General features: G+C 47.1%; 1 long non-coding RNA gene across 1 annotated transcript; it reads left to right on the top strand.

The window, feature by feature from the left end:
- The first annotated feature begins 2,315 nt into the window (after nt 1-2,315).
- LOC139831086 (uncharacterized) lies at nt 2,316-4,442 on the top strand. The gene is made up of 2 exons (XR_011745499.1): nt 2,316-2,994; nt 4,206-4,442. It is a non-coding gene; the product is annotated as an uncharacterized lncRNA (long non-coding RNA).
- Nucleotides 4,443-5,412: the final 970 nt, after the last annotated feature.

Below are 5,412 nucleotides of genomic sequence, written 5' to 3'. Positions count from 1 at the left end.
TGCCAATGGTACTTACCCTCGCCTCCTTTTCTTTTTGTCTCCTCCCCCTTTTGTCGGCAACCGATGGCCCGACTTTGATAGGTACGAGATGACGACGTTAGCAAGGTTACCCTTCCGGCTTGGCCTGGGCAGGGTTATGGACGCCACTGGTTATCTTCAGGACTCTTAGTCCAATTTGTATCTTGTCCGTACTCGGATGTATTTGATCTTCTGTATGATTTGGATCTTTGTATGTATCTATTTGTATCTTGACTCGTTGGAGTCGTTGTTGTAATATATGTATCTTGTGGGCTCTATTGTAATCCTGTTGTAATGTTACCGCTCGTGTTAATTCCTCTGGCATCACGTGTGTGATTCTTCGCGCACGTCGTGTCGGAGGGCGTCTCTGAATCGATATCATGTGGATTTTGGCGGGACCGCTGGAATCCTCATGGTACCGGTTCCGGGGCGTCACAAGTTGGTATCAGAGCCTCAGGTTGACGGTACCCCACTAGTCCAGCCTGTAGGATAACCTTGCCAACGGACGTTGATGTGTCTAGTGTCAAAACTATTTTCTGAAACTCGTTGGATAGTTCTGATAAGCTCTTCTTTTTCTCCTTACCTCTATTCGTTCTCCTCTTACCTGTGCGGTTTTGAGTCTTCTCTCTTATCCAATTTCTCTGAGTCTTAGGTTCCGACGTGGGTTGGACGATCTTTGCCCTCACCTAATAGGTCCGATCTTTGGAGGATCTCGACGGAAGCGCATCATCAACAGCGGAACAACGACTTCTTGTTAGTGGTGTCGACCGTCCTTCATGGAGCAAGAATTCTTGTTAGTGGTGTCGAGGAGATCGACACGTCGCTAGAAGATCCGATAGTTCAACTCTCTCCCCCGTACCTTGAGGTGGGATCTCGGGGCGCGATCCCTTGTTAGTGGTGTCGATTGTAACGGTCCCGGATAGTACCCATAATAGATATGCTTGTTCTTTTTCTTTTGTGCATCATCATGGCATATGCTTCATACCATCCATGTTTTTACAAAATAAAATTATTTTGTAAACTCTAATTATTTTGTTTTCTTCCTCTCATAAGGTTTATTTATTAAACCCCCTTGTCTTCTCTTTTAATAAACCCTAACCCAAAACTATCATACAATAAAACTATTTTTTTGTTTTGTCTATCTCCACCTCTACATTCAAATTCTAAATTTTTTTTTTGAACTGTTTTCAAATCTGTTGCAAAACAGTTTTGAAAAAGAAAAGAGAAAAGATTTTCAAAATAAAACCCAAACCCCTCCTCTGGGCCTCTCTCTCTCCCCGGCCCAACCCTCTCTCTTTTCCTCCTTCCTCAGTGGCCCATCTCTCCCTCCCATCCCGGCGGCCCACCTCTCCCTCCTAACCTTTTTCTTTCCACCCCGGCGGCCCAAGCCAGCGCAGCTTCGGCGGCCCGCGTACCCTTTCGCTCAGCTTTTCGGGAGAAAGCAATCCTCTCTTCCTCGTCGTCATCTGGCACGCAAGGAGCGTGACCCTGTGGTCCTCACCGAGCTCAACCACCGCACCTGCTCCCTCCCTTCCCCCTTTTATTCCGCATCCGAGGCACAGCGAAACCCTAGCGCCATCTCCCTCTTCCTCCTGCCGCCGCCCCCTCTCTTTTCCCTCTCTTTCTGTGAGGAACACGAACACACCGAGAGCGCCACCGTCACTGCCCGCCATGGCGCCGCCAGCTCCGTCCACCCCAAGCCTCGCCGCTGCCACCGTTGGAACCGCCTCGTCGCCCTCTACGTTCGGGTGCAAGGAATCGAGCTAATACCCTGTAAATCGAGCGCAGTTTCGCGGATTCCTTGCGCTGGTCGTCGTCTTTCTTCTTCGATTCCGGCGAACCTCGGCCTCCCCTGCTTCTTCCGAGCACACGTTGAGCTTCAGGGTGAGAACGCGCACCCCCTAGACCTCCTCTTCCCCTCTCTTGCTTCCTGGATCCTCTTTTCATGTGTTGCCGACCGCTTCCTCCGCAGCAGCCCGCCGGCGACCCTCCTCCGGTGGTCCCCCGCTCCCGGCGCCGCCTCCATCTGGTCCGCGTCGACAAGACGCGTCGTCTGCGCCAAGCCTCGCTTCCTGGGGAGCCCTGCGTCGCCCGCGCGCAACCGTGCTGACCGCGGTGACCACCGCCACGGGAACACGCGCTGGCATCCCCTTTCCGTCGAGCACCTTCCGTGCGTGCCTGGATGGTTTGCCACGGTAGCCTCCACGTCAACCCTCGGGCCCCATCCGTCATCCTCTCGGGCTAAGCCCATCCTGGTGAGAAAATCCCCTCAGATCCGCATCTAATCATGTTTGCGAAAAGGCCCCTGCCTTTTTGTTTTTCTTAACCCGCAGTACATGTCCCTGGTGTTTAGCTCGATAACCCCCTGCCAGTTTTGTAATCAACCCGCAGTCCTCTGCCTGTTCTGTTTTTGTTTTCGGGTCCTTTCCCCAATAAAATAAATCCTGTATTTTCTATTTCAACTAATAAAATAAATCTGTTAATAACTTTTAAATGGTATTTCGAAATAAAAAGTGTTGTATATGAAAATTAATCAGAAAAATGTGCTGAACATGAATATGCCATCCATGCTTGCTGTTGCATCATGCATCATATAATTTCGTGCTAGTTTGCATTACCACCTAATATGGAACATATGGAATATGAGGGATACTACATAAATATTGTCCCGGTTCCATTTAACTTTGATGTAGCTCACCCCTGCCATGTTGCTATGCTAATCCACCCTTAAACTTGTCGGTAGAGAATGCAACTCCAACCCTAACTGTTTGTCCGGGGTTCCGACTCCGATTAATATGGATAAGTTGCACCGCATCATCCTTGCCATGTCATACATACCATCTTGATCATGCTGGATCTTCTTTATCCGTAGTAGTAAGATTGCATACATTGTGTGTTCCAGCATTTGCTTCTTCCCGGATAGGATCACGAAGTGGTGATGTGAGATACGACAAGTTCTTCTGCAGCTTTTCACAGGCGAGCCCACCCCTTCACCTATTTTACATTTACATGCTCTTTTGATCTATTGCTATCCCTATGTTGCGATTCTGTTGTGTCACGTGTCCTATCCACCTGTTACCTATATGTCCGAGATACACCTCCTCGCCCTACCTATTGTTTGTTGTTTGCCAGCTTTGCGAGTCGTAGGCGAGTTTAGGGTCTTGTTGATATCTCGAGATGTTCGGGATATCTTGTTGGGAGGTTTTTACATGCTATATCATTTTGTTGGAGATAATCACACTTTACTTTATTGTTAACAACTAAAATTGTAAGCAGAGGCATCTGTGAGCCCCTTTGCGAAAGCATCGGAACTTTGACTTGCTAATGTCCCCTAGGACCCGAGTTCTTGTTATCTGTTCCGAGATTGAGCGCTCTACCCGTACGTGGGGGAGTGGGACCCCCATCACCCACTACCTTTCCTCGAGTCTGTTTATTGGGAGCCACAACCTTGGTTTTATTTGCTCATATGCACGATGCACGATTTACTTCCTGTTGCCTTCGGGTGTTTATATTATGTACTGTACTCATATCGTGGAACGATTAGCGAAAGCAGGTTGTTCACACTTAGCTTAGCCGTTGGCACAAACCTCTGGGTCCGTATCGGAGTACGGCCGAACTTCGTCACGGGTAGCTTAGTTGGGTGGCTCCCATTAAACTTTCTCTTGCATTGGGAACGGTCTTGATGTGAGACTCCACCTGTAGTAAGTGGGTTCGAGCATGCGTATGGTTACATTTGGGCAACCCCTGCAGGGTGTACATCTTATCGATAAGCCGCGTCCGCGGTTATGGACGACTTGGAATTGTATAGCTCGATCATAGAACAACTTACACCTTATTTCCTGTTGTTAATAATTTGCTAATAAAATATTTTCAAAAAGTGTGTGTGCCTTTGCAATACCTCTTGGCGAAGGGGATCGCATTGGCTGGGTTATGTTTGTGTAGTATTTATCTGTTACCTTGTGCGCTCTCTTATCTTCTCTGAGTAGACGGATGTTGTAGCGTGTCTCTATTGGATAGTAGCTTTGCTGCCGCTAAACTCCACATATAGCCGGGTGAAGTTTATACCGCCCACCAGCGAGCATAGCTGGTCTTGTCTCGCAAGTACGTGCCAATGGTACTTACCCTCGCCTCCTTTTCTTTTTGTCTCCTCCCCCTTTTGTCGGCAACCGATGGCCCGACTTTGATAGGTACGAGATGACGACGTTAGCAAGGTTACCCTTCCGGCTTGGCCTGGGCAGGGTTATGGACGCCACTGGTTATCTTCAGGACTCTTAGTCCAATTTGTATCTTGTCCGTACTCGGATGTATTTGATCTTCTGTATGATTTGGATCTTTGTATGTATCTATTTGTATCTTGACTCGTTGGAGTCGTTGTTGTAATATATGTATCTTGTGGGCTCTATTGTAATCCTGTTGTAATGTTACCGCTCGTGTTAATTCCTCTGGCATCACGTGTGTGATTCTTCGCGCACGTCGTGTCGGAGGGCGTCTCTGAATCGATATCATGTGGATTTTGGCGGGACCGCTGGAATCCTCATGGTACCGGTTCCGGGGCGTCACAGTTAGGGCCTAAGATGGACAACAAGTCAATATTTTTGTACTACCCCTTGTTGGTACTGAGGAATGGAGGAGGTTAGCCGAAAGATAGTTAGAGGTTTAAGGACACAAGGTGACTCTGCTTTGTCAGGGTAAAGGTTAAAATAAGAAAAACGTCCTCTTTTTTAAGATATAGAGAAAACTCTTTCATTTAAAAGTATATCAAAATTAACCTGACTTCTTTGATTTCTATATAAGAGGGATATGATCTATCGAAGGAAATAAGAAAAAGAGGGCATGTCGCTACCCGTTTGAAAGAAAAATGAATAGAAATTCCCAGAGTAATGTTTAAACCCGATTTCACAAATCAAAGATAAAGTATACCAGAACAAGCAAACATAGTTTTCAATCATCTCAACGACGTAATTGGATTAGAATAAGGGATAAAAGTCAATTGGCTCGAAATGAGATAGAGAAAAGAGTTTAGAGACGACTAAATTTCTTAGGAAGGATTTAGTCTTTGAAGTTTGTTGTTCTTGCCGTGAAATGACCTTCAGTTTCTCGTTCGTTCGGCAAGACAAGAAAACTGGGGCATGTGGTGGGGGCAATTTCTTCGTGATTCCAGAACAGTACACTGACCAAGTGTCTGGACTGGACACCATAGAAGTCGGAAGGAGATACGTACATGAAAGCACGGCCGTACGTTTTGTCCGTAAGAAAGTGGCGATACTACAGCAATCTCAGCATGCAAATCATTACGCAACAGGCGAGTTGCACCCATCGTAAACAAACAAGTCGCCAGTGAACGGTCACCCATCAAATTATTAGTGCCGACTCTGCGGGCAACATATCGATTGC

This window comes from Lolium perenne, chromosome 5, assembly GCF_019359855.2.
Source record: "Lolium perenne isolate Kyuss_39 chromosome 5, Kyuss_2.0, whole genome shotgun sequence".
In the NCBI taxonomy this organism is placed as follows: Eukaryota; Viridiplantae; Streptophyta; class Magnoliopsida; order Poales; family Poaceae; genus Lolium; species Lolium perenne.
The sequence above is the reverse complement of the archived record's forward strand: the minus strand, read 5'-3'. Positions and strand labels throughout refer to the sequence as shown.